Source organism: Ovis aries, chromosome 15 (genome assembly GCF_016772045.2).
Source record: "Ovis aries strain OAR_USU_Benz2616 breed Rambouillet chromosome 15, ARS-UI_Ramb_v3.0, whole genome shotgun sequence".
Lineage (NCBI taxonomy): Eukaryota > Metazoa > Chordata > Mammalia > Artiodactyla > Bovidae > Ovis > Ovis aries.
In genome coordinates, this window is record NC_056068.1 from 53,698,120 (window position 1) to 53,706,071 (window position 7,952).

The 7,952-nt window shown below is 49.3% G+C and overlaps 1 pseudogene; it reads left to right on the forward strand.

Annotated features, from left to right (window-relative positions):
• Window positions 1-1,242: 1,242 nt before the first annotated feature.
• On the forward strand, window positions 1,243-5,059 carry LOC106992031 (2-acylglycerol O-acyltransferase 2-like; annotated as a pseudogene).
• The last annotated feature ends 2,893 nt before the right edge of the window (window positions 5,060-7,952 follow it).

Consider the following 7,952-nt stretch of genomic DNA (forward strand, 5'->3'; position numbering starts at 1 on the left):
CTTCTCCTCCTGCCTCCAATCCCTCCCAGCATCAGAGTCTTTTCCAATGAGTCAACTCTTCGCATGAGGTAGCCAAAGTATTGGAGTTTCAGCTTCAGCATCAGTCCTTCCAAGGAACACCCAGGACTGATCTCCTTTAGGATGGACTGGTTGGATCTCCTTGCAGTTCAAGGGACTTTCAAGAGTTTTCTCCAACACCACAGTTCAAAAGCATGAATTCTTTGGCACTCAGCTGTCTTCACAGTTCAACTCTCACATCATACATAACTACTGGAAAAACCATAGCTTTGACTAGACAGACCTTTGTTGACAAAGTAATGTCTCTGCTTTTTTGAATATGCCATCTAGGTTGGTCATAACTTTTCTTCCAAGGAGTAAGCGTCTTTTAATTTCATGGCTGCAATAACTATCTGCAGTGATTTTGGAGCCCAAAAATAAAGTCTGACACTGTTTCTACTGTTTCCCCATCAATTTCCCATGAAGTGATGGGACCAGATGCCAAGATCTTTGTTTTCTGAATATTGAGCTCTAAGTCAACTTTTCACTCTCCTCTTTCACTTTCATCAAGAGGCTTTTTAGCTCCTCTTCACTTTTGTCATCTGCATATCTGAGGTGATTGATATTTCTCCTGGCAATCTTGATTCCAGCTTGTGCTTCTTCCAGCCCAGCGTTTCTCATGATGTACTCTGCATATAAGTTAAATAAACAGAGTGACAATATACAGCCTTGATGTACTCCTTTTCCTAACTGGAACCAGTCTGTTGTTCCATGTCCAGTTCTATCTGTTGCTTCCTGACCAGCATACAGGTTTCTCAAGAGGCAGGTCAGGTGGTCTGGTATGCCTATATTTTCCTGAGCACTGGAGCATCTTAATGCACCCTATGGGCTTCCTATAGAGGTAATGGTAGAGAATCAGGCAGTGATGACAATTGATTCACCCTCATCCTGAAGATCAGTCCAGGAGCTGGGTTTGTGTGTAAGATTTCATTATCCAGAGAAGCAGTGTCTACAGAGGCCAAGGCCTGAGCAGGGGTGCAGTGCTGTGGGCAGGCTGTGACCTGGTGTCAGGAAGTGCTGCAGACTTGACAGGACACCTCCCTGACCCCTCTCCACCCACACCTGAGGGCATCACTTGAGACTTCATGGCCCTCCTCCCAACCTCTACCTTCAGCATCCTGGGGTCTCTTACACTGAGTCACAGGGACTCAGAGATCCAGCTCTTTACCCAGGACAGAACTCCAGATGCCACAGAACTTGGTGAGAGGCTCACTCCCTCTTGTGCTGGCTCCTTCTTTCTAGTCAGGCTCTGCCTGGAAGAAGCTGTCCCTTCATATAGGACATTGGCTTGTCTCCAGTCTTCTTCCCAGGAGTTCTATCTCTGCCTTGGGCAGGGGTCTTCCTTCCCAGGCAGGTGGCCTTGGTCATCATTTCATGGGTGTGTTCTCTCCCTCTTCACTGCATAGTCTCCCAGAGCATCTCCTCTGCTCCATGCTTCCGTTGGGGTCAAGGATACTCAGACAGGCCATCCCTCATCACAGGACACTCACATGGGGTACGATAGCACTTGGGCACAGGGGACAGGTAGAAGACGTCAACACAGAAACTCAACAGGGAGACTGGATCAGGGGTGGGGAGGTACCAGGTGCAGCCCCGATTCACCAGATTGCTGTCCCTGCAGCTGGTCTAGACTGCCGAGCTGGACCCCTCACGGAACTACCTCACTGGCTTCCACCCTCATGGGTGCCTTGCCACCGGAGCTTTTACCAACCTGTGCATGGAGGGCATGGGCTTCTCCTCTGTTTTCCCAGGCATCCACTCGCATCTGATGATGCTGCACTGGGGTTTCTGGGCCCCGGTCTTCAGGGATTACATCATGTCAGAGGGTGAGTCCTGTCACTCTTTCTATCCCAGGAAGATGAGGGCTGAAGGATTGAGGAAGCGTTTTAAGGAAGGCGGCCAATTGTTCTCTACTTCTTCCAAGTGAATGTGTAGTAGACAAGGAGATGAGACCCAAAGAGGCATTTCCCACAGCTCTGTGCTCAGTGATGGCCTTGGTGGGAGAATTGGGAAAAGGGGTAACACTCAGTGCCTGTTATCAGGGGACTCCCAGTTGGGGAGTAGGGGAGAGCCCAAGTCACATACTCCTGAACCATGCTTGCCCCCTTCACACTGTATGTGGCCGCTTTCCTCTCTCCCCAGGGCTGGTCTTATCAGACAAGGAGAGTGCTGCTCACATTCTGAGCAGGAAAGGAGGTGGCAACCTGCTGTCCATTGTCACTGGGGGCATCCAGGAGTCACTGAATGCCAGGCCTGGAGCCTACAAGCTGGTATTGCGGAACCGAAAGGGCTTCATCAGGCTCACCCTGATGCACGGGTATTGGGGAGAGGGCTCAGGGTTCAACTGGAGATTGGCAAGGATTGTAGTTTAGAGGGAAGACTGCAGAGGCAAATGCAGATCCTATTTTGGCAGGCAGCGTCTCCATTCATTAACAATGAACATTGTATGTTGGTGATAGACGCACTGTCTCAGGCCCACATACCCAGAGAAGATTCTAGAAGGAAGATTTTGTAGCTAAAGGAATTAAGTCTCAAAGGTCATATTGTTGAAAGGTTGCGTTACATCTGAGATCTAGGAACTCTGGGAGAATGGAGCTTAGGACATAATTTAAAGCTATTCTCCTATCTTTAAACATCTGTGAAGAATACTAAGCTAGCTGGAAGAGATTTTCCTAGAAAGTCTGCAGATGTTTTATATCTGGGAGAACTCTCAGCAGTATTCTGTTTTGTCTTATGATCCTGTAACCAGAAAGGGTTAATCTTGAACTTGCGCTGCACCTGTTTCTGTGACTTTAACCCTCATCTTGCAGCTTTTGTTACTGTAGGAATACATAATGGGCTTCCTAAGGGAGATAACCTGAGTTGCCCACCTGTGAAGGACTGTAAGGAAGTGAAACTAACACATTCCTCTGCCCAATGCTCGCCATTCTATTAGACATTTGCAAGGATCAAATAGTCTGTTTAGTTTGTTTCCTCACCTATATCCCAATCTATGATCCATAAAGAACTTGGCAATCAGCCCTTCAGGATGGTTATTTGGAGGCACTAGCCTGCCGTTTTCTTGGTCATCCACTCCGAATAAAGTCCTTTCCTCGTCCCAACACTTCGTCTCAGATTCACAGGCCTATCTTATGGCAAGCAGAGAGAGCATGGACTCAGAAACAATCCCAGTGCCAGTTATTGGCCCTGAGAAGAGCCATGACCTGCTTGAAGTTATAAAAGAAGCCCTGGCAGGTCTGGGAGACACTCGAGGCCTCCTACTTTTGTCCCAGGGCTCTGTCCTCTGTTCCAGTTCCTGCTCACTAGGTCCCTTCAGGAGGCTAGGGGACCAGCTTATGCCATCTTGCCCCTCCATGTGCCCTCTCTCCTGTCTCCCTCTAGGGCAGCTCTGATGCCAATCTTCTCCTTTGGGGAGAATGACATCTATGAGCAGGTTGAGAACTCTCCTGGTTCCTGGTTGCGGTGGTTTCAGGACCGGCTTCACAAGAGCACTAGAGGTTCCATCCCGCTCTTCTATGGCCGTGGAGTCTTCCAGTACAGCTTTGGTCTTGTGCCCTACCGCTGACCCATCACCACTGTGGGTGAGCCTAGACCCGGGCTGGGAGGGGAAGGGCTATAGAGTAAGAGGCCTGGGCTTGTGTTGCAAGGAGACCTGGACCAATACACCCTTGACTTTATGGAGCACACTTTCTAGTGTGTGAAATAGACACACAGGCAAGTAAGCCTATGAAAGGCAGTCTAGAATGAGAAGAGTAACGGGGACACAAAAGTCAGTAGCCACTACAGCTTACTGAGACACTGCAGTGTCTCAGACACTGCACTGGCTCCTTATATGCAGCGGCATGTTTTTCCCAACAACTTGTGAGGTAGGACTCTCATCCCTATTTTATTGCTTGCAGACCCTGATCCACAGAGCGATCCCGCTGCCTTCCAATAGGAATACCCTGTCTTTGATAACAGAGTTGGGGTTTGTTAAGAGTATTTGACTTTTTATTATGCAAGACAAGGCGGGTTTAATTCTGACCACAGGGTCTAATGACAGTAATTGGAAAAGGTGGATACAAGACCATGGCAGTTCTGTTAGATCTGTGTGTAAAGTAGCAAGCAGCAGTCTCTGAAGGAGATCCAGAGGGATTTCTTTATAAATAATGGGCATGGGCTTTAGTCCATAGACTTAGCACCATCTTTCAACTATTTGCTTTCTTCTTGAATTTCAACTAGGTTCCAATGGCGGAACTAATAGAGGTGTTCATCTCGACTCACCCAGTCATTTCTTAGTTGAGTACAGGCAATCTCCTCTCCCAAACTTGCTTTGCATTGTGTGGTGATATTCTCATGAATGTTTATAGTGCTGCTGCCTCAGGACCATTCACAAGAGAAGAAGACATGGTAGCTGCTTTTTGATCCACCACCTCCCACAGAGACAGTCTCTTCCAGTCACGGCATCTGAGACTCCCAGATCCACCTTTCCCTGAGGTTAAGAGTCCATCCTCAGGGCTTACACCCTAGTACTGATTTTTTCCTGGCTATGTGACCTTCAACATGTTATTTAACCTTCCTGGGGCTCATTTCCTCAGCAGTCAAACAGGAATCAAACCAAATTATATCCCCACATAATTGTTAGGATAACATAAGAGATAATGCATGCAAATGCCTGCCGGCTGTGCTGTTGATATACAGATTGTTGAAGCTGACCTAACATCTTAGAATCTATAATGCAAAATAGAATTGAACGGGAGGGATTTAGAAGTGCTTACCTACTCAGATGACCACTGTAGTGGGAATACCAAGGTCCTGCACCTTCAGTGGTTCCGGCTCTGAGCCACCACTCACCTCTGAGTCTTGCACTGGGGAATCCCATCGAGGTGCAGAAGACACTGCACCCCTCTCAAGAGGAAGTGGGCGGGCTGCACAGCGCTACATGAAGGAGCTGGAAAATCTCTTCGAAGTCCACAAGCTCAAGTACAACGTCCCCAGAGACCAGCACTTGGAGATCTGCTAAACCCCACACAGAGAAGAGGCTCCTCCAAAAGGCAGGGCTGGCATTAGGAAGGATGGAGAGAGGTGCTGTGGTCTCAGAAGGCTTCCTGCAGGTGTCTGTTGAACACATCTGCAAAAGCCTTCACTGACCCCATGCCGGTCTTTGGGTCACCGCTGGCTCCTGGGAGAGGAGACCAGACTCTGGCATCAGTGATTTGCTCTCCTGCTGTGACTCCTCTGTAATGGGTCCTCTTCATGTCCGCCCACCTGAGAAATGGGAGAGATGCTGGGAGAGAAAAGTGTCTCTGTCTGTGTCCTTTGTGATCCTGTCACTCAATGAGCAGGACAAAGAGCTGCTCCAGTGAGCAGGTTTCTCTTCCTCTGCCTTGAGTGATAGCAAAGAAGCCACCAGCAAGTACAAGGCTTTCTCCAGAAGCTCCTCCAGTCAAAACTTCCTGATTCAACCAGGCACTTCTGAGTTTCTGAGTCATCTGGGCCCCAGGCTGGCAGTCACAGAGGCCCACAGGTGGGGAAGGAGGCTTCAGTTCTGTCACTGGCTAAAAGACCATGAGAATACCTCTTTAACCTTCTTCTGAGTCTCTGTTTTCCTAAGTGACTAAGGTGACCTCTGACCTCAGGTCTGATGTCACATGAGTTGAGAGCTCCATGAGTTAGCCCCTACATGTTTTGTAACTTCAGCCTTGAGCTTGACACAAAGGGAGCTCCATAAATGTCAGTTTACCAATGAAAGGATTCTGTTTCAGCCTTGTTCTCTTCCTCCACCCTACTCCCCAACTGGGAACACAGGTCAAAGCCTCCTGTTTAATCCCAGCCTGGCCCTGCAGCCCTGCTGCCATGATTCCCCTTCCCACATGGTGGATCCAGTGGGCCACAGAATAGCATATTGCCTCTTCCTCCCTGACCAGTCAGCTCCAACTTACCACCTCTGCCCTGTTCTTTGGGAGACAAGGGGGAGGCTATGTACAGACACAGGGCAGACCAGGGAGAGAAGGAACATGAGGAGTGAATGGTCAGTGTCTGCAAGCAGGGCAGATGAGGACATGCCTCTGATGAGAGGTATTCTGGGCCACTGGTTAGGGACACACATCATAAGGGAGGGGACAGGATGGGAGTATAGGGCCAGTATTGTGAGCCTAACAGCTATGTGGGAAAATAACTTTTCTTCCAACAGAAGCTAACAACACCAATAACTATGAATATGGTCCATCTCAAGATGCAAATATGCGTCCAAGCCTGACCTAACCCTTATCAGTGACCATGTGCAAGTTACATCCCCTCCAAACCCTACTTTTGTTATCAGAGAAAGAAGCATCACAAAGTGCACATCGAATCTTAGGAGTGGAATAGAGTTAATGAAATAATTAACCATTCTACATCTTGTGAGGAAGGGTGGGAAAGTGAAAGTCACTCGGTCATGTCCAAATCACTGGGACCCCATGGACTGTAGCCTGTCAGGTTCCTCTATCCATGGACTTCTCCAGGCCAGAATACTGGAGTGGGTAGCTGTTCCTTCTCCAGGGGATTGTACCAACCCAGGGAATGAACTCAGGTCTCCTCCATTGCTGGTGGACTCTTTACCATCTGAGCCTCTAGGGAATGTTGGGGAGCAGGTGTAATTAGAAGTCAGGTCATACATGTACCCAGCATCTCATCATGGCCTGTTCTGGCCTGACCAGGTGGGTGCGATAGGTTCCCAAGAGAAGTGGGACTTGAGAGCAATAGGTTTGGGAGGGGGAGTGATGGTTTCCAACAGAGAAGACCGAGGAGGTGGCAGGTGGACACGACCATGAAGGCAAGGCAAGATTCGCCAGGGAGATAGATTTCCGCCCACTGCAACTTTCCATTCTTGGGTAATAAACCGCTGCAGACCTCAGCGTCTGAACGCAACAAGGAATTATTATGCCTTCACTGTTGTGGGTGGCTGGGTGGTTCTATGAGTTCCTACTCTCTTACCTACTGTGTTCTGGGACCTGCTGACCTCTTTCCTTAGATACCTCATCTCCTCCAATTGGTCAATGAATGTCACCTCTTTGTCACATCAGCTCCACACCACCCCCCAATCCCAATCTGCTGCCCTCCCAGCGCCCTCTCCTGATCACAGTCAGTTACTCCTGTTGTGGGCTCGCTTGGGGTGAAAGACCATGAACGCTAATAGAGGAATGGATAATTATGTGCCCTGGGCACTGGGAGCAACTGAGGCTTCCTACTCAGTTCATTCATGAGGAGGCAGCCAACCTGTTCTAGTGTGAGGGGACAAGAGCCTTGATTTGGGCTGGAGGACTCACAAAGCTGCTGGCAAAAGGCTCCAGAGCCCTGCTTGTGGGCTTGTCAATTACCTGGTAGTTGCCACTCATCAGACTTCTCCAGAGCAAGCCTGTCAGGAAGGAGAGACAGAGGGTGAGAGAAAGAGAGCTAGACAGCACCACACACCTTCTACTACCTAACTTCTGAGTCACTTGGCAACAATTCTACCTTATTTGCTCAGTTGGATTCAAATCCCCAAGTCCAATTCACACTCAGTAGGAGAATGTGACACCTGGAGGTGATGTCACTGGAGGCATCTTGGTGGCATTACCACAGTGATAGCCCATGAGCCTTCAGAGACTAGACTAGGCGACTCCAACGCTGTGGGTGCTGCTGGAGGCAGTCTGCCCGGAGGATACGGCTTAGACGTCCACACAGCAGAGCCCCACGCAGGGCAAAGGTCAGAGGTAAGAATCATGGGAATTGTAAGACCCTGGGAATTCTGATCCCAGGCCTGGATGGGACACAGTACAAGGTGACGATCAGACTTAGGGCACCAGGATGGGGGTTGGGGGATGGGGAGAGACTGGCAGGGCCAAGGGAAGGAGATGCCCTCATTCACCACAACCCTGAGCCGCATAAGCAGGGAG